Genomic DNA, 22530 nt, shown 5'->3' with positions numbered 1-22530 from the left:
CTGCTTTCGTGTATATTTGGTGTTCTTGAGATCTTGAACTAGCTGCGGTGCATGCCTAGCCCAAAATGTCTGAATCCTTCGTCAGTATGCCTCGGTCCTCCTTTTATATGTCAAAGGTGCTGCCACAGTGGCACACAGGAGGTAGATAGTATCTACAGTGTACAAGTCTATCTCTGACATCGTGGGACAAAACACATTTAATGCGCTGCCAATGTGTCCTCTAGCTTTATCGGGGATGGCAAGGAAGCTCGTCTCGTCAGTCGTTGCCTCGCCTAGCTTTGACGCGCGTCCAAGCTGATGAGGCAAGCAGGGCCACGCTGGCTGGCTGGCTGCTGCGCTGGTGCGATGGCAGGGTCTTCACGAAGATCTGCATGCCACCATGCAGGTGCTTGCTTGGTTGGCCTGGAAGCTGCATGCTTCCACGCAGGTGCGTGCCTAGTTGGCAGGCTGGCTGCTGCGTCGGAACGGCCATGGGGTAGCAAAACCTTGGTAAGTGCGAGCCCGGTTGTGGCCCCGCAGATGTCCCCGGCAAGGGTCTTGCGAGGTCTTGGGCGTCCCGGGTCTTGCCGGGGCCTTCGTCTTCTGGTTCTCATTTGGTCTTGCAGGCCTTCAGTCTTCACAAAGATCTGCAGGCCACCATGCAGGCGCCTCCTGAGCCTTGGTTCCAATGTTGTCGATGGTGTCGGAACTCACAGGCTCAAGGGTGGCGGTCTTTCTGGTGTTGGGGAAGTTGCCCCGGCAAGGCCCTTGCTGGGGCAGCGTAGGTCGTCCCCGGCAAGGCTCTTGCCGGGGGAAACCCTCCTTGCCCCTTCGCTCTTCGCGCCTCTAGTCTCAGCGTAGCTCTGGTAGTTTTGTTCCTTGCTTCCTCTGCCCCGCCAAGAATGGCCGCAGGTGTGGCTACAATTGCCCGTGCACAAGTAAAGGGGTACAGAAGGCCCCTACTTTTGTACACCGACAGGTACAACACAATGTACAGTCCAACAAATATAGATGACATGGTTACTACTCAAGTTGACCTGAAAAATGTGTTGCATTTAAAAACTAATGAAGTTCAAGCACAACCCAAGGCACAATTCAAGATAAACTGATGAGAATGGAAAACATTCAACTACAACTAAACAAAGTTCAAGTAGAAAAAATGTTGTTGTCCAAGTAAGCAATGAAAGGAAAACAGTACTGAAGCAAAATACACAAGCAAAATAAAAAGATAAGATGCAGTTCATGTAGAATAAAAGATGTAGTCCAAGTAAGCAGTCCAAGTTTCAAGACTTACATGTATAGTAGCCAAACATACCATGGAAGTCTGTGTCAAGCAAGTTAGAAGATGCAATTGAGTACAACCATGTCTTCCCGATATCCGTGATATTTTCATGGGAATAGTTTGCAAGAACCCCTTCATGAAACGAATTAAAATTCGTAAGCATAAAAATCCGCAGTCGATACTGTCATCAAAACAAAAAACGAACATTGTTAAAACGAAAAGAAAGCCAAAGAATAAAAGACATTGCAGCTTACGTACAACTAGAATTAAACAGAAGTGATAGAGAGAAAGTGGAACTCATACTTGTTAGTCTGCTGGGGGACATCAATCCAATCAAAAGCGAAATGGTCAATAGAAAGAGGACTGAAGGGTGTCTCCCTGTCGTTGCTCGCATCATTCCAAAGCTTCTTGATGTTATCAGTCACCCGCCGAAACAGGCGTACCACGCAGTCATCATTTGGTCCATAGTAGGAGTCGAGAAGCTGGAACCTTGAATTCTTCAGGTCAAGAAATATCGAAACCCAATGACCAACACCACCCAAGTGAGCAGGAATTTCAGGTGGGGAAAAAGTGTGGAAAACAACCTGAAGCAAGATAAACACACAAATCATTAGAACTAAAAATTAATATCAACGGTACAAAGAAAATAAAACAATATAAACAGACTGGATCACGGTGGAAACTAATACAGAGACAAAGAATAAGATATTGCTTACAGAATCATGTGCATCCATGCTATTTGGACCAGTCGCAAAGTACTTCCTCACACAAGAATCAAACTGCCCTCTGAAAATCTTGTCCTAAAATAATGCAGACAACAGCAACATATGAAATACAATGAGACCAACAAGTTTTAACTAATATGGTAAAGAACAAAACAGAAAATAAATTACTATATGGGTTGACTTACACAAACCCAATGCGGCAGGATGAGTTTATCCGATCCCTGGTATTTGGCACGTAGACAATACAGTGCAACCTCAGCTACATTAGATCAAAGCATTTCGCGTGGAGAAAAAGATATTGCGACATCTTCAACTGTAGCTTCACACTCATTGTTTTGGAACATAATCTTTGATCAAAAACAAGCAATAGAAAGTGAAAGAAGTTCAGCATCAGGAACTCAAGAAGTTCATCACATATAAAAGCACAAAAGTTCAGCTACATCACAACAAGCAGTACAAAAAGCTAGATGTTCAGCACCAGAGAAGTAAAAGAAGTTCAGGAACAGAGAGTAAAGAAGTTCAGTTATAAAACCACAGGTAGTTCATAAGGTAGATGGATATAAATTCTAACCAGCTGCACTCACCTCTTAGAACGATCATTCTTAAGCCTAGTTACACTGAAACAAAAGTCATCAACCTTCTTTCGGATGACATGAAGTTCACTATCTGCTCAGCAAAAGAATAGAAATTAAGAGCAACATACAAACGCATAGATCACGACAGGAGCAACAAACAAACACAAGCATATCTCAGCTGCTACACCACAAACATAAAACCACAGGATTATAAACATGACAACCCATGCATTACAAACCTTCCCCCACATAAAAATAGGTTCACTTCACTTTATTTACAAACCACACGACAAAGCACAAACAAGAAGTTCAACTTGCACCACACAGACAGTACACAGGGATATCATGGACTAAAACCAACAACACATGGGATGGGGATGGGGAAAGAAGAGAGAAGCATGCTCCTCTCTTTATGGATTCTTGCCTACACCAGTTGCAGCACTGGAATGATCAATCTCCTTTCCCAAGCTATCGCTTTCAGTGTCTACATCGTCATCTCCAGTAGACATTGCAGTGTCGTCGGCAAGGACACCAGCAACAGCTGGAGCAACTGGAGAATCTGAAACAACAAAAACTGTTGGTTGTGCTGCAGTAGGAAGAGCTAGAGAACCAGCATCAACAGCAACTGATAGCTCTACTTCAGGAGACTTCTCCGGGCCTGCAGCAGCACTAGCAGTCTCAACAGCAGCCTCAATGGGATCTTTCTCTGAAATGATATCTCTAGCTGTCTTGCCCTGCTCAGCATCAGAAACCCCAATGCCAATGGACGACTGAGGTTCAGTTGGGTCCACCCCATCAGAGCAGCCGGTGCCTGACACAGCCTTGTCTGCAACCTTCTCTGAAGGAACACTAACATTGTCATTCTGCAGCAAGAACAAAAAGTAATTAAAAATGGGCACATAGTGATAAAATGTACAAGAAGTAAAATAAAAAATGAAACAAATGGACAAGAAAAATGGTACTTTATGATCACTGCCATGAACCTCATCAACAAATAAATCACTTGCAGGAGCAGTTTCATGCACAGGGACAGTTGCACTTTCACGTAAAACGTCCTCCTCAACCCTAGCACCATCATCAATAGCCTACAAAAAAATCATATAGAACACAAATGTCTCATCAGCAGAAGTTCACATTACATAATTAAAGAAGGTCAGCTATGACCACTTACACATCGAGCAAGTCCAAATACAGTAAACATAGAAGGTCAGATATCAAACTATTATCATACAAAAAGGAAACAAAAGGGCCAGTTATGGAAAGCTCAGAAGTTCAAATACTGTAACCCTTGAAGTTCAGACACTGAAAACAGAGAAGGTCACCTACGAAATACTAATACTGAAAAGAAGAAGTTTAGAACACATGAAATCAATAAGGGTCACCTATGACTAAAAACAGTAATAACTGAAAGCTATCAATGAACATTAATGCAAAGAACTATCAAATGCCAACATAAACAAACCTCTTCGGTATGCTCCGTGTGGCCTCCTTCACAAACCAAACGAACAGAATCTTGCCTCTAAATCTGTCTGACAACAACACTAGCCTCATCTTCAAAAGGCTTGCAACGAGCATCATGCATTTCCTTGAACAGCCCAAAGCTAGTCCGTAGGTGGGAAGTGCTCTGACGAAGCTCAGCAAGAAATCTAGCTTCAATTGACAAAACCTCCTTTGAAGACTCAGCATCAAAACCGTGGCCGGGAGGAAGAATCCCATCAATGCGACTAAGACGCTCAATAGTTATCGGAACACGGGCCATCTCCCCGCAAACAGATTCCAGAAGACCATCAATCCTAACAAGAGAAAGATTGGCAGCATCAAACAAACCCTCGGAAGACACGCCACCTGTAGCACTCACACGGGCAGAAGAACCTCTTGGATCTACAGGGGGCACCAGTATTCACATCCCGGGAGAATTCAAATCTTGGGGAAGTTCCCTCCCTAGGCTGGTGGCACGAGGCATACCAAGAACGGGACGTTCGATACGCCTAAAGAACACAACCTCAGCCTGTGTCTTCCACTGCATACAAAAAAAGTCAACGTGTCAAAAAACAAATGAAGGAACATGGAACAAAATATTGAAGACAATATCAGAAGTTCAAGTTAAACTACACATGAAAGAATGATGCATAGAAATACTCACAGGCAGTTTCCCAAACACCCAGTTGGCTGGGTCATCATCACCCTTCTTAACCAAGTCAGCCACAACAAGCTCAAAAAGCTTGTCCTGATCCATGAAATTGATGCGAGGGGTCCTCAAGTCAGGATTAGCCGTCTTGCCAATGATAAGGCAGTCCAGATACATAAGAAGCGGCGCAATGCCATAGCCTGTGACACCTTTTCCTCTGCTAGTCCCTTGCTGATATCTACTAACAGCCCTTCGAATATCATCAACAACCCACTGGCAATAGTCCATATTTGCCATATCTTCAAACACAAGATTCTCAGCCACTACTCCTGATACGTTTCCAACGTATCTATAATTTATGATTGTTCCATGCTATTATATTATCTGTTTTGGATGTTTAATGGGCTTTAATATGCTCTTCTATATTATTTTTGGGACTAACCTATTAACCGGAGGCCCAGTGCCAGTTTCTATTTTTTTTGCCTATTTTAGTGTTTCGCAGAAAAGGAATATCAAACGGAATCTGAATGGAATGAAACCTTCACGATGATCTTTCTTGGACCGAAAGAAAACCAGAAGACTTGGAGTTGAAGTCTGGAACACCACGAAGCGGCGTCGAGGCAGGAGGGTGCGCCCAGGGGGGTAGGCGCGCCCCCACCCTCATGGGCCCCTCGTAGCTCCACCGACGTACTTCCTCCACCTATATATACTCTTATACCCTAAAAACGTCAGGGAGAGCCATGAAACCACTTTTCCACCGCCGCAACCTTCTGTACCTGTGAGATCCCATCTTGGGGCCTTTTCCGGCGATCTGCCGGAGGGGGAATCAATCACGAAGGGCTTCTACATCAACAACATAGCCTCTCCTATGAAGCGTGAGTAGTGTAACACAGACCTTCGGGTCCATAGTTATTAGCTAGATGGCTTCTTCTCTCTCTTTGATTCTCAATACAAAATTCTCCTCGATGTTCTTGGAGATCTATTCGATGTAATACTCTTTTGCGGTTTGTTTGCCGAGATCCGATGAATTGTGGATTTATGAACTTGATTATCGATGAGTATTATTTGGTTCTTCTCTGATTTCTTATATGCATGATTTGATACCTTTGCAAGTCTCTTTGAATTATCGGTTTAGTTTGGCCTACTAGATTGATCTTTCTTGCAATGGGAGAAGTGCTTAGCTTTGGGTTCAATCTTGCGGTGTCCTTTCCTAGCGACAGTAGGGGTAGCAAGGCACGTATTGTATTGTTGCCATCGAGGATAAACAGACGGGGTTAAAATCATATTGCTTCAGTTTATCCCTCTACATCATGTCATCTTGCCTAATGCGTTACTCTGTTCTTATGAACTTAATACTCTAGATGCACGCTGGATAGCGGTCGATGTGTGGAGTAATAGTAGTAGATGCAGAATCGTTTCGGTCTACTTGACACGGACGTGATGCCTATATTCATGATCATTGCCTTAGATAACTTCATAACTATGCGCTCTTCTATCAATTGCTCGGTAGTAATTTGTTCACCCACCATAATACATGCTATCTTGAGAGAAGCCACTAGTGAAACCTATGGCCCCCGGGTCTCTTTCTTATTATATTACATCTCTTTTATTTACATCGCATCTTGTTTACTATGTTGCAATCTTTACTTTTCAATCAATACAAAAAAATACCAAAAAATATTTACTTTACTATCTTTATTAGATCTCACTTTTGCGAGTGGCCGTGAAGGGATTGACAACCCCTTTATCACGTTGGTTGCAAGGTTCTTGATTGTTTGTGCAGGTACTAGGTGACTTGTGCGTTGTCTCCTACTGAATTGATACCTTGGTTCTCAAAAACTGAGGGAAATACTTACTCTACTTTGCTGCATCACCCTTTCCACTTCAAGGGAAAACCAACGCATGCTGAAGAGGTAGCTAGAAGGATTTCTGGCGCCGTTGCCGGGGAGATCTACGCCAAGTCAAGACATACCAAGTACCCATCATAAACTCTTCTCCCTCGCATTACATTATTTGCCATTCGCCTCTCATTTTCCTCTCCACCACTTCTAAAATGATTTTCGAAAACCTTTGCTTTTTCTCGCCATGGCCGAACCAATAGGGGCTATGGGTTTTCTCCCGAGTTCCAATACTTCGGATAGTCCCTCTGTCCTTTCTAAGCTCATAAATAATGATGCTATGGAAAGACCTACCGGTATTACCAATGGAAGTTTTAATAATTTTGATGAAGATGATCCCAGAATTTTTCGTTATTTGCTTGAGGAATCTTTGAAAGATGCTTGGGATAGGCTATTAAGGATCCTTGCCAGCTATGTGCCCCAATATCAAATTGAGATTTACTTAAGAAGGTTTTATGTTGGCTTACCTTCTTCTTTCAAGCAAGTTTTGGATTCTATTTTTGAAGAAGGTTTTCTTGAGGGGGATGCCATCGATTCATATGAAAATATGAAAGCTATATTTGGGCACCCCATGAGTGAAAAGGTTGAATCTACCTCTCTTTTGTGTTTTTATCAGAATGAAATTATCAAAGAGATGAGGGCTAGTTTAGATGCGAATTTTCGTAGTGTACTTAATCTTTCTTCTACCATTAATGGCCACTTACACTCAAAAAATAGAAAGATAAGTGCTTTAGATAAGAAATTTTCTCTTTATCACCAAAAGGGAGAAGATGGCAATACCTAGTTCTATTCTTGCTTTTATGCCTAGCTAGGGGCGTTAAACGATAGCGCTTGTTGGGAGGCAACCCAATTTTATTTTTGTTCTTTACTTTTTGTTCCTGTTTAGTAATAAATAATTCATCTAGCCTCTGTTTAGATGTGGTTTTAAGTTTTAATTAGTGTTTGTGCCAAGTAGAACCTTTGGGAAGACTTGGGTAAAGTCTTTGCGATCTTGCTGTAAAAAAAACAGAAACTTTTGCGCTCACGAGATTAGTTGTCATGTTTTACTGGAGAGTTATTTTACATTGATTCTTTTTGAAGATGATTAATAGACAAATTACTCACGTCCACCAATTTATTTCAGAAGTTTTGGAGTTCCAGAAGTATTCTATTTAGTCAGATTGCTACAGACTGTTCTGTTTTGACAGATTCTGTTTTTCGTGTGTTGTTTACTTATTTTGATGAATCTATGAGTAGTATCGGGGGGTATGAAGAGAAGTTGGAATACAGTAGGTTTAACACCAATATAAATAAAGAATGAGTTCATTACATTACATTAAAGTGGTGGTTTATTTTCTTCTACTAACGGAGCTCATGAGATTTTCTGTTGAGTTTTGTGTTGTGAAGTTTTCAAGTTTTTGGGTAAGATTTGATGGATTATGGAATAAGGAGTGGCAAGAGCCTAAGCTTGGGGATGCCCAAGGCACCCCAAGGTAAAATTCAAGGACAACCAAAAGCCTAAGCTTGGGGATGCCCCGGAAGGCATCCCCTCTTTCGTCTTCGTCTATCGGTAACTTTACTTGATGCTATATTTTTATTCACCACATCATATGTGTTTTGCTTGGAGCGTCTTGTATGATTTGAGTCTTTGCTTTTTATTTTACCACAATCATCCTTGCTGTACAAACCTTTTGGGAGAGACACGCATGAATCGGAGTTTATTAGAATACTCTATGTGCTTCACTTATATCTTTCGAGCTAGATAATTTTGCTCTAGTGCTTCACTTATATCTTTTTAGAGCATGGTGGTGGTTTTATTTTATAGAAATTATTGATCTCTCATGCTTCACTTGTATTATTTTGAGAATCTTTTAAAATAGCATGGTAATTTTCTTTCGGTATAAAATTAGTCCTAATATGATGGGCATCCAAGATGGGTATAATAAAAACTTTCATATAAAGTGCGTTGAATGCTATGAGAAATTTGATGCTTGATGATTGTTTTGAGACATGAGGATGGTGATATTAGAGTCATGCTAGTATATTAATTGTGAATTTGAGAAATACTTGTGTTGAGGTTTGCAAGTCTCGTAGCATTGCACGTATGGTAACCATTGTGTAACAAATTTGAAGCGTGAGGTGTTTTTTTGATTGTCTTCCTTATGAGTGGCGGTCGGGGACGAGCGATGGTCTTTTCCTACCAATCTATCCCCCCAGGAGCATGCACATAGTGCTTGGTTTTTTATGACTTGTAGATTTTTGTAATAAGTATGTGAGTTCTTTATGACTAATGTTGAGTCCATGGATTATACGCACTCTCACCCTTCCACCATTGCTAGCCTCTCTAGTATCGCGCAACTTTCGTCAGTACCATAAACCCACCATTTATGTTCCTCAAAACAGCCACCATACCTACCTATTATGGCATTTCCATAGCCATTCTGAGATATATTGCCATGCAACTTTCCACCGTTCCGTTTATTATGACACGTTCCATCACTGTCATATTTCCTTGCATGATCATGTAGTTGACATCGTATTTGTGGCAAAGCCACTATTCTCAAATTTTCATACATGTCGCTCTTGATTCATTGCACATTCCGATACACCGCCAGAGGCACGCATATAGAGTCATATTTTGTTCTAGTATTGAGTTATAATTTTTGAGTTGTAAGAAAATAGAAGTGTGATGATCTTCATTATTAGAGCATTGTCCCATGTGAGGAAATAAATAAAAAATTATATATAAAAAATAGAGAAAGGCCAAATAAAAAAAGGAGAAGGCCCAAAAAAAGAGACAGAGAAAAAGAGAGAAGGGACAATGCTACTATCCTTTTTTCCACACTTGTGCTTCAAAGTAGCACCATGATCTTCATGATAGAGAGTCTCTTATTTTGTCACTTTCATTTACTAGTGGGAATTTTTCATTATAGAACTTGGCTTGTATATTCCAATGACGGGCTTACTCAAATGCCCTAGGTCTCCGTGAGCAAGCAAGTCGGATGCACACCCACTTAGTTTCTTTTGTTGAGCTTTCATATATTTATAGCTCTAGTGCATCCGTTGCATGGCAATCCCTACTCACTCACATTGATATCTATTGACGGGCATCTCCATAGCCCATTGATACGCCTAGTTGCTGTGAGACCATCTTCCTCCTTTTTTGTCATCTCCACAACGACCATTCTATTCCACCTATAGTGCTATGTCCATGGCTCACGCTCATGATTGCGTGAAAGTTGAAATTTTTTGAGAATACTAAAGTATGAAACAATTGCTTGGCTTGTCGTCGGGGTTGTACATGATTTGAGCATTTTGTGTGACGAAAATGGAGCATAGCCAAACTATATGATTTTGTAGGGATGAACTTTCTTTGACCATGTTATTTTGAGAAGACATGATTACTTTGTTAGTATGCTTGAAGTATTATTATTTTATGTCAATATTAAACTTTTGTCTTGAATCTTTCAGATCTGAACATTCATGCCACAATAAAGAAAATTACATTGATAAATATGCTAGGTAGCATTCCACATCAAAAATTCTATTTTTTTCATTTACCTACTCGAGGACGAGCAAGAATTAAGCTTGGGCATGCTTGATACGTCTCCAACGTATCTATAATTTTTGATTGTTCCATGCTATTATATTATCTGTTTTGGATGTTTAATGTGCTTTAATATGCTCTTTTATATCATTTATGGGACTAACCTATTAATCGGAGGCCCAGTGCAGTTTCTGTTTTTTTGCCTGTTTTAGTGTTTCACAGAAAAGGAATATCAAACGGAATCCAAATGGAATGAAACCTTCGCGATGATCTTTCTAGGACCGAAAGAAAACCAGAAGACTTGGAGTTGAAGTCTGGAATGCCACGAGGCGGTCACGAGGCAGGAGGGCGCGCCCAGGGGGGTAGGCGCGCCCCCACCCTCGTAGGCCCATCGTAGCTCCACCGACATACTTCTTCCGCCTATATATACTCTTATACCCTAAAAATATCAGGGAGATCCACGAAATCACTTTTCCACCGCCGCAACCTTCTGTACTCGTGAGATCCCATCTTGGGGCCTCTTCCGGCAATCTGCCGGAGGGGAAATCAATCACGGAGGGCTTCTACATCAACACCATAGCCTCTTCGATCAAGCGTGAGTAGTTTACCGCAGACCTTCGGGTCCATACTTATTAGCTAGATGGCTTCTTCTCTCTCTTTGATTCTCAATACAAAATTGTCCTCGATGTTCTTGGAGATCTATTCGATGTAATACTCTTTTGCGGTGTGTTTGCCGAGATCCAATGAATTGTGGATTTATGAATTTCATTATCTATGAATATTATTTGGTTCTTCTCTGAATTCTTATATGCATGATTTGATATCTTTGCAAGTCTCTTCGAATTATCGGTTTAGTTTGGCCTACTAGACTGATCTTTCTTGCAATGGGAGAAGTGCTTAGCTTTGGGTTCAGTCTTGCGGTGTCCTTTCCCAGTGACAGTAGGCGCAGCAAGGCACGTATTGTATTGTTTCCATTGAGGATAAAAAGATGGGTTTTATATCATATTGCTTGAGTTTATCCCTCTAGATCATGTCATCTTGCCTAATGCGTTACTCTGTTCTTATGAACTTAATACTCTAGATGCATGCTGGATAGCGGTCAATGTGTGGAGTAATAGTAGTAGATGCAGAATCGTTTCGGTCTACTTGACACGGACGTGATGCCTATATTCATGATCATTGCCTTAGATAACTTCATAACTATGCGCTCTTCTATCAATTGCTCGGCAGTAATTTGTTCACCCATCGTAATACATGCTATCTTGAGAGAAGCCACTTGTGAAACCTATGCCCCCCGGGTCTCTTTCTTATTATATTGCATCTCTTTTATTTACATCGCATCTCGTTTACTAGTTTGCAATCTTTACTTTTCAATCTATACAAAAAAATACCAAAAATATTTACTTTACTATCTTTATTAGATCTCACTTTTTGCGAGTGGCCGTGAAGGGATTGACAATCCCTTTATCATGTTGGTTGCAAGGTTGTTGATTGTTTGTGCAGGTACTCGGTGACTTGTGCGTTGTCTCCTACTGGATTGATACCTTGGTTCTCAAAAACTGAGGGAAATACTTACGCTACTTTGCTGCATCACTCGTGTAGATGTACCAGGAATAATAACCTTCATGAAAAGAGTCAGGTATAACACCTGCAGAGCCAGATCATACTTCGTCTCATCCTTCACAAGTTCCCCGACGATCTTCCACAGATCCTTTGTCTTGATGTCATCACTCCTATTGTATCCAAGTTTGGCCTTCAGCCTCATAACAACATTATCAAACCCATCCTCTGAGGGCCTATAAGGGGTACGATCACCTCGAGGGAATCCAAAAAGATGGTGAACAGCATCACCTTGTAATACGCAAAACCTGTTTGCCTCACCCATGTCCAGAATCAGAGTTGAATGGTCAATCCTCGTGTAGATGTGGCCCATCAAAGGACGAGAAATGCTGGAATCAACCTTCAAGTCAAACACACAACCAAAACCAGCCTTGATAACCCTCACCTTGTGCCTAAGTTGTAGAAATTTTTCGCACAACTTGACCTCTTTCAGTGAGCAGTGTACCGTCTTGTTAAAACGTTTCGCATCATCTCCTCCTTCATCACCTTCTTCGGCTGCTTTGCCTCCTCTCTTCCTCTTCTCAGGCTGCTCCACAAGCTGATACTGCAAAAAATACAATGACAAGGAAAAAAGGCAGAACAATGAGTTAGAAAAACTACACAAAAATTTCACTAATGTTTACATAGGCAATACATTTCAGAAGTCCAACTACGTCTACATAGGCAGGACAACCATGTATGACCAGAAGTTAAGATGCTTTCAAAATGTTAGAAATTTACATAGCAGAAGTTCAACCATGTACACCAAGGCATTAAAAACCATGTATAGAAAGAAGTTAAGCTAATTTCTTCATGTATATATCCAGAAGTTCATCTATGTACACAAAGGCAGTAATACCATACAAACCAAGCTTTTCAGCTAATTTATTCGTGTATATGAAGCAGAAGGTCAGCTATGTACACCAAGGCACTCCTACAAACACAAATATAGCAACAAATCTACAAATGTTCTCAAAACCAGTAAACATGAGAGATTCATACCTGATCAGCAGCAGCAGCATCATCATCGTCATCAGCGTTGAAATCAGCATCACCCTGGTCCTCTGGATTAACACGAGAACGTGTCTTGCAACCCTTGTTAACCTTTGCTGGTGCAACCTTGCGCTTAACACCGCATTTCTTGCCCTTACCAGATGCACCAGCACCAAGCGGAGAAGGTGTAGGCGCCGCAGTGGCAAGCACACGAGGACTACGACGTGACGTACCACCGAGGGCTAGCCCTTCCTCTTCAGAAAGTTCTGCAACCCTTGAAACCCGTGGGCTCCTTCGAGGAGTAACTTCACTAACTAAATGCTTCCTCACCGTGGTCTTCTTGATTTTCTTCTTCACAGGGACAACCATGCCATCAGTGCCACACGGCAAGCCTTCTTCAGCAAGAGAGCAATGCCCAACCGTGAGTTCAGCAACATCACCAGATTCAGGAACATCAGAACCTTTCTGAACGCGGGCCGCCATCATCTTGTCAAAAGCTTCTTGCTTCTTCCTCTTGCGTTGATCCTCTAGAAGAAGCTAAAGGGGCACATCCCCAGCTTGCGTGACAGGTTCAGTACCATCAACAGACTGGGACTGCGTCTCTAACATCTGAAGAGATCACAAAGGCTCCGAAGCGGAATCACAACCTTCAACTAATGGAGCCCCCTGCTCTGCTGCAGCAGTGTTTTCCGCCACACCCAACTGAGATACAACATCGTTCATGGTGTTCACAGCTTCCTCCTACGTTGATACATCTGCAAGAACACAAAAAACATAGCAAAAAGGAAAATAGTCAGGAACAAATACAAAAACACACTACAGGAACAAATTAAAAAACCATAGCTTGAGAATTTAAAATAAAAAGAAAAGGAGTTGCACATACTAGGTGAAGCAAGAGCTACAGAAGCAAGATCCTCGAGGCTTAAATTTTTCTCAAGGCTCGAAGCAACCTAAGCAATCACTGGTACGCGTCGGTGCTATACAGGTTTTTAGCCCCTTTCCGTGACGGCGTTCGGAACCGTCACCTAGTGAGTGTGGGCAATAGGGGGGTCCTTCCCACATGACCCAGAAACTGTCGAGGATATGCCCTCCTGGCACACACACTCGGCAAAATGAGGTCGTGTGCGACCGGCGAGCACTCAAATACAGCAATACGTGCAGTAGTGCAAAAAAAAAATACAATTATACAGGCGAAATCATTTCTGGTCGTAAGTACATCCCACACAGTCAGTCACCGCTAAACGTTTCCGTTCGTATATACATCCCACACAGTCACTCCAAGGTAAACGTTTGCGCAAGGTGGCGTGACGCAAACAGTTTTCAAGAGAATGTTGTGTGTGATTGTTCATTGATCCAACACGGTTTATTCCTAGAAACTGTGTGCATTGCCCGAGGTCATCGCCCATGGTGTTTTCTCAATAACCGTTTGCAATAGGAAAACCGCTAATTGGCCAATTAGCGGGCTAATTTCCCTAGTATTAATAATCCATTTACTAATCTAATTGACATTCATATTAAGCACATAATTTATTCCATTTCCATATTAAGGAAGCAGGATTTCATAATTGAAATACATCAGAGTACAACATGATATAGCTTCAGCACTCAGCTAGCCCATTACACAACTGCACCAGCACCAAGTTTCACATGCAACATCTAGAACCTTTCAAAATTAGCATCATAGATGGTACATAGAGAGATGCATCTCATCTGGAAAGCTGCTTAAGCGGAAGGCGAATATTGAGCCTTCATTCATGTTGAAGGTCTTTGCAACTTTAGGCCAGTGCCTGTGGATGATTGACCGTCCATCCTTCGACCTCTTCAGGAACACTTCAATATTGAACCGTGGGTGTTGTATGAAAACTTTCCTCGCCTCCTGACCACAGAGGTGGTTTCAGAGGTAATCATCAGTGAAGCCTGAAAACAAGGATGTGCATAAATATCTTCTCTATATTGGAAATGGGGCAAGGGAATAAAAAAGGCAAGGTATAATAGTTAGTACCATCTTGTAAACCTCAGTGCTTCCCATTGTTTCCCTGCAACACATATAAGGTAGTTAGTCATCAGGTTAAGTAAGGGTTCGCATGCTATCAGTAAAATATGTTGATGATAAATAAGCACATTGCAGATTCATCCGATTAATTCAAGCCACATGGAAAACCCATTTATCCATACCAAGCATGATTAAGAACTAGGAAATATAGCACTTGTATATGTTTCTCATGTATTAAGTGCAACCAAATTCAATTTATTCCTCACATGGTATACAATAACAGAATGCAGCCACAACAATTGAACATTGCATTACAGAACTGAACCAAGCAGTTAATTAAACACCACAACAAATGAACCAAACGTTAACTGAGAACCACATTGCACAATATAACATACTCCTAATAGAAGATCAGACGGTTAACCAAACCAGGCATGCTTAACAACTTGGAAATATAGCAATTGTATTTGTTTCTCATGTATTTAGTACAGCCAAATTCGATTTAATCCTCACATGGTATACAATAACAGAATGTAGCCACAACAATTGAACATCGCATTGCAAAATTGAACCAAGCAGTTAACTAAACACCACAACAAATGAACCAAACGTTAACTGAGCACCACATTGCACTATATAACATACTCGTAATAGAAGATCAGACAGTTAACCAAACCAAGCATGCTTAAGAACTTGGAAATATTGCACCCTCAAGAATTGAACATCACATTTGCAGAATTGAACCAAGCAGTTAACTGAACACCACATTGCACGACATATAGAATATATACACTATAGCAGAAGATTGCATGGTAAAAGTAGATAGCACAATTCACTATAATTTGTTAAGGAAAGGCAGTAGCTAGCAAACTGAACATGGGTCCTTATAGTGAGCTAATAACACAAGCTACTCCTCATTGTCGGAGATATCAATGACGATTGGCTCCTTGGACATGGAAGAGGGCGAGGCCTCCACATCGTGGGTGCCCTAGTTGTAGTGGTGAGTTGCCTGAGCCGCTCCGGGCACCAACCTGCTGGCTCTCGAGATGAGGTAAGCACGTGCACGCTGAGAAAACACCTCGTAGTCTTCGTCGAAGGCACCGACGGTGGCCTCGAGAAAACGCCACGAACTGTTGTTTAAAGCAGCCAACCGCATCACGGAGTCAACGCGCGAGGCATCAACGGTGGCCTCGATGGCGAGTTGCTCCTCCAAGATCTGGGGGTCGGCACGAATAGCAGCCATCGCGACCTCATCCGCGCGTGCGGCCGCGATTTGCTTCTCCGCAGCCAAATTCTCCTTGAGATCCTAGCTATACTGTGTGCACCATGGCTTAGGGCGGCGCTTATTTGGTGGAGGGGTCAGTGATTTGGGTGGAAAGTGTCGCGCTTGCGCCGGCGGTCGGGGCATGTGGGATGTGGAAGGAGGAGGAGGATGGGGGTCAGGTGTGGATTACCTGCCTGGATAGGTGAGGCCGAGCAGCGTGAAGGAGGGTCGCCGGCGAGGAAGCGGCGCTGCAAGCAAGGAGTGAAGGTTTCAACTTAGAAAGGAAGGCGGAAAAAGGGGAAATGTGGCTTTTGGTAAGGGGGAGGGGATGGGGAGGTAGATATTTTCGCCGAAGCCGAACATTTGGAATCGCTTCAGCGAAAAAACTGGCGCGCAAAGTGTCATCAGACATGGTCCCTTATTCAAAGAAGGCTGTGGACTATAGCCGTCGCACCTTCTCGCGTAAGCCGTATGCGTACTATACTCCGATGGTGCTCCAAGATATTTTGTGCTGCATCTCACATGGTTGGTTATAATAAACTGTGTGGGATCTACTTAATTTTTCGTCTTGATTTGAATTACATAATGGGGCCACAGCGGCCATGGACGGTGTTTGAATCGCTAGACCTTTTATCTATAGTGAACATGCAACTATATGTGTGTCATAAAAGAATCGGAATTATTCAGGGTTCGTTTGGACATTTTTATGCATTAACTGAGTTTTCAATGCATTTATGTGCACAATTCAAATTTGAACTACATGCACATGCTCGAGTGCATATAAATTGGTTGAAAAATCAAATCTTTGTCCTTGGGTGCATGCTTAGGTCCCATGCAAGAAATGGGAATGAATGTCAAACACCCTGCCACCGTCACTCGGCCGCAAACACTGAGATACCTTGTTTTTAAATTCTAGTAAATCCAAAACTCGTCTGAAATTCATGAAACTTGGCATGCGATCATGGAGCAGCATCAACATGCCGTGGTAATTTTTTTGTCCCATTTGGGGTAGGTTTGGTTATATGCTTCTCACAAACCACAGCTTCTCACAACAAGCATGATGGTTTCAGTAGGGAACGCCCCACCTTTGTGGACGAAATGATATCCATTGCCTCTTATTGCTTTAAAAAAAATTCTCGTGTCAACATAGAACAACAGGAGTGTTGTGTTATTTTTTGTGATTTTTGGGGTTCGTTTGGACATTTTTATGCATTAACTGAGTTCTCAATGCATTTATGTGCATAATTCAAATTTGAACTACATGCACATGCTCTAATGCATATAAATTGGTTGAAAATTCAAATCTATGTCCTTGGTTGCATGCTTAGGTCCCATGCAAGAAAAGGGAATGAATGTCAAACACCCTGCCACGGTCACTCGGCCGCAGACATTGAGATACCTGGTTTTTAAATTCGAGTAAATCCAAAGATCGTCTGAAATTCATGAAACTTGGCATGCCGTGGTAATTTTTTTATCCCATTTGGGGCAGGTTTGGGGATATGCTTCTCACAAACCAGAGCTTCTCACAACAAGCCGGATGGTTTCGCTAGGGAACGTCCCACGTTTGGGAACGAAACGATATCCATTGCCTCTTATTTCTTTCAAATTTTTTCTCATGTCAACATAGAACAGCAGGAGTGTTGTGTCGATTTTTGGGATTTTGCGAGGTTCGTTTGGAAATCTTTATGCATTAATTGAGTTTTCAATGCATTTATGTGCATACTTCAAATTTGAACTACATGCACATGCTCTAATGCATATAAATTGGTTGAAAATTCAAATCTGTGTCCTTGGGTGCATGCTTAGGTCGAATGCAAGAAATGGGAATGAATGTCTAACACCAGGGCACGGTCACTCGACCGCAAACATTGAGATACCTGGTTGTTAAATTCTAGTAAATCCAAAACTCGTCGGAAATTCATGAAACTTGGCATGCTATCATGGGGTGGCATCAACATGCCGTGGTAAATTTTTTGTCCCATTTTGGGAAGGTTTGGGGATATGCCTCTCACAAACAAGAGCTTCTCACAACAAGCATGATGGTTTCGGTAGGGAACGGCCCACCTTTGGGGACGAAATGATATCCATTGCCTCTTATTGCTTTCAAATTTTTTCTCGTGTCAACATAGAACAATAGGAGTGTTGTGTCAATTTTTGGGATTTTTCAGGGTTCCTTTGGACATTTTTATGCATTAATTGAGTTTTCAATGCATTTATGTGCATAATTCAAATTTGAACTACATGCACATGCTCTAATGCATATAAATTGGTTGAAAAGTCAAATATGTGTCCTTGGGTGCATGCTTAGGTCCCATGCAAGAAATTGGAATGAATTTCAAACACCAGGGCAACGTTAATTGCCGGCAAAATGTTGAGATACTTTGTTTTTAAATTCTAGTAAATGCAAAACTCGTCTGAAATTCATGAAACTTGGTGTGCTTTCATGGAATGGCATCAACATGTCGTGGTAAATTTTTTGTCCCATTTGTGGCAGGTTTGGGTATATGCTTCTCACAAGAAGCATGATGGTTTCGATAGGGAACGCCCCACCTTTGGGGACGAAACGATATCCATTGCCTCTTATTGCTTTCAAAAATATTCGCCTGTCAACACAGAACAACACGAGTGTTGCGTTAATTTTTGTCATTTTTCGGGGTTCGTTTGGACATTTTTACGAATTAACTGAGTTCTCAATGCATTTATGTGCATAATTCAAATACGAACTACATGCACATGCTCCAGTGCATATGAATTGGTTGAAAAATCTAATCTTTGTCCTTGGGTGCATGCTTAGGTCCAATGCAAGAAATGGGAATGAATTTCAAACACCAGGGCGCCGTTTATTGCCGGCAAAACGTTGAGATACTTTGTTTTTAAATTCTAGTAAATCCAAAACTCGTCTGAAATTCATGAAAGTTGGCATGCTATTATGGAATGACACCCGACATGTTGTGGTATTTTTCTTGTCTATTTTGAGAGAAGGCGCACTCGAATAACAGCCAACAAAGGCATTTTGAAAAAATAGCTGCCACTTTAATATCTCAAACATTTGTATAATTCAAACCGTGTGCGTTATTTTAACCATTCACGTGATGCCACGTGTCTTGGTTTTAATGGCTATAGGTTTTAATGGCTCTTGATTGCAAACGTTTTAGATAGAACAGCCGTATGCAAAGTGAGAGCAGGATTTATATTATGCATCTCTTGAACACTAACGGTTCTTTTGGATGACCCGTGTGAATCACTTACAAACAATTTGGTGCGATTTGCATCTGTCATATTGGGTATGTTGCCATTTGTCAAACTAGAAAGATTGACATTTGTTGATCTAGTAACATTGCCATTTTCCTACCTTGTAACACTGCGATTTGTCAAAATATGAAGCTAAAAAGCACTAGCAGTATCTAATTTTTGCAACTAAAATTCAGTAATTAAGCATAGATGGAGGCGAGGAGGCATGTTCAGCCGGGCGTGCAGCGGTCAGCGCAGTACTATTCGATTTGACAGCGGGCGGCACAATTCCCGATACGGCTTTAATGCAAACGAGGGAGAGGGTAGCGGTTCCCGAAATGTTGAACGACCAATCATGCATCCTCCTTCAATTAGCATCGCGTGAATGCATGAGGGAAGTAATGGGAGGAGGACCGGGAAAAGAGGTAGCACGATGTGAATGCAACACAGTTTGCACTCATATAAAGATGCCCCTCCATTCCAATGCATCTACCACATCATACGCACCTAAGCATGTGCCTAAGCACCTACACTGATAAGCGCAAAAGTGCTCACTCCAGACCCATGGCGGCGATGTGCGCGAGCGGCCAGCGGCTGTGCCAGATGGTCCACGATGCCGGCTTGCGGCATGGCACCATGGATCGTCTCCACACGGTGTTGGCGACAGGCTGGTGGATGGCCGCCATGGACTCCAGCTACGACTCTCGGTACGACCAGATGATCGTTCACACCACCAACAGGTTCACCGTCGTCAAGAAGCTCACGGACGACATCGCCGTATTCCTCCAACCCGTGTGTTTGGGCTCCTCATTGCCTGCCACCCTAATCGGCCTCCATGGTCGGAACCTCTTTCAAGCACTGGTGGTCCTGCGACGGCCCGCTGACGCCACGAAGAATGTCCACCTGGAGGTCGCGCTCACCGTGAGGTGCCTCGCGATGCAAGAAACCATAGACCTACACATCCATGTGTACGAGCGAATCATGTACATAGGTATCTACAAGGACAGTGAGGACGCTATGGTGTTGGCCTTCTTCAAACGGCTGGAAGCCTTGTATGCCTAGTTTCTTTTGTTGAGCTTTCATACATTTATAGCTCTAGTGCATCCGTTGCATGGCAATCCCTACTCCTTGCATTGACATCAATTGATGGGCATCTCCCTAGCCCATTGATTAGCGGCGTCAATGTGAGACTTTCTCCATTTTTGTCTTCTCCACACAACTCCCATCATTATATTCTATTCCACCCATAGTGCTATATCCATGGCTCACGCTCATGTATTGCGTCAAAGTTGACAAAGTTTGAGATTACTAAAGTATGAAATAATTGCTTGGCTTGTCATCGGGGTTGTGCAAGATGAGAGCATTCTTGTGTGACGAAAATGAAGCATGGCCAAACTATATTATTTTATAGAGATGATCTTTCTTTGGCTATGTTATTTTGAGAACACATAATTGCTTGATTAGTATGCTTGAAGTATTATTATTTTTATGTCAATACTAAACTTTTATCTTGAATCTTTCGGATCTAAACATTAATGCCACAATAAAGAAAATTACATTGAGAAATATGATAAGTAGCATTCCACATCAAAAATTCAGTTTTTATCATTTACCTACTCAAGGACGAGCAGGAATTAAGCTTGGGGATGCTTGATACGTCTCCAACGTATCTATAATTTTTGATTGCTCCATGCTATTATATATTCTGTTTTGGATGTTTAATGGGCTTTATTATACACTTTTATATTATTTTTGGGACTAACCTATTAACCCAAGGCCCAGTGCAAATTGCTGTTTTTTTTTTGCCTATTTCAGTGTTTCGCAGAAAAGGAATATCAAACGGAGTCCAAACGGAATGAAACGTCCGGGAGCGTGATTTTTGGAACAAACATGATCCAGAGGACTTGGAGTGGACGATAAGAAACGAACGATGAGGCCACGAGGCAGGGGGCGCGCCTACCCCCCCCCCCCCCCCCGGCGCGCCCTGCACCCTCGTGGGCCCCTCGTGGCTCCACCGACCTACTTCTTCCTCCTATATATACCTACGTGAAGGAAATATGCCCTAGAGGCAATAATAAATTATTATATATTCCTTATATCATGATAAATGTTTGTTATTCATGCTAGAATTGTATTAACCGGAAACATAATACATGTGTGAATACATAGACAAACAGAGTGTCACTAGTATGCCTCTACCTGACTAGCTCGTTAATCAAAGATGGTTATGTTTCCTAGCCATAGACATGAGTTCTCATTTGATTAACGGGATCACCTCATTAGGAGAATGACGTGATTGACATGACCCATTACGTTAGCTTAGCACCCGATCGTTTAGTATGTTGCTATTGCTTTCTTCATGACTTATACATGTTCCTATGACTATGAGATTATGCAACTCCCGTTTACCGGAGGAACACTTTGTGTGCTACCAAACGTCACAACGTAAATGGGTGATTATAAAGGTGCTCCACATGTGTCTCCAAAGGTACTTGTTGGGTTGGCGTATTTCGAGATTAGGATTTGTCACTCCGATTGTCGGAGAGGTATCTCTCGGCCCACTCGGTAATGCACATCACTATAAGCCTTGCAAGCATTGTGACTAATGAGTTAGTTGCGGGATGATGTATTACGGAACGAGTAAAGAGACTTGCCGGTAACGAGATTGAACTAGGTATCGAGATACCGACGATCGAATCTCGGGCAAGTAACATACCGATGACAAAGAGAACAACGTATGTTGTTATGCGGTCTGACCGATAAAGATCTTCGTAGAATATGTGGGAGCCAATATGGGCATCCAGGTCCCGCTATTGGTTATTGACCGGAGAGGTGTCTCGGTCATGTCTACATAGTTCTCGAACCCAAAGGGTCCGCACGCTTAAAGTTACGATGACAGTTATATTATGAGTTTATATGTTTTGATGTACCGAAGGTTGTTCGGAGTCCCGGATGTGATCACGGACATGACGAGGAGTCTCGAAATGGTCGAGAAATAAAGATTGATATATTGGACGACTATATTCGGACACCGGAAGTGTTCCGGAGAAGTTTCGGATTAAACCGGAGTGCCGGAGGGTTACCAGAACCCCCCGGGGAAGTATTGGGCCTTAGTGGGCCTTGAGGGGAGAGAGAGGGCAGCAGCCAGGAGGTGGCGCGCCCCCTCCCAGGAGGAGTCCTAGTTGGACTAGGAGAGGGGGGCGCAGCCCCCTTTCCCTCTCCCTCTCCCTCTCTTTCCTTCCCCCCTTCTTTTCCTAGTAGGACTAGGAAAGGGGAGTCCTACTCCTACTAGGAGGAGGACTCCCCCTCTCTCCTTGGCGCGCCTAGGGCAGCCGGC

Source organism: Triticum aestivum, chromosome 2D, assembly GCF_018294505.1.
Source record: "Triticum aestivum cultivar Chinese Spring chromosome 2D, IWGSC CS RefSeq v2.1, whole genome shotgun sequence".
In the NCBI taxonomy this organism is placed as follows: domain Eukaryota; kingdom Viridiplantae; phylum Streptophyta; class Magnoliopsida; order Poales; family Poaceae; genus Triticum; species Triticum aestivum.
The sequence above is the reverse complement of the archived record's forward strand: the minus strand, read 5'-3'. Positions refer to the sequence as shown.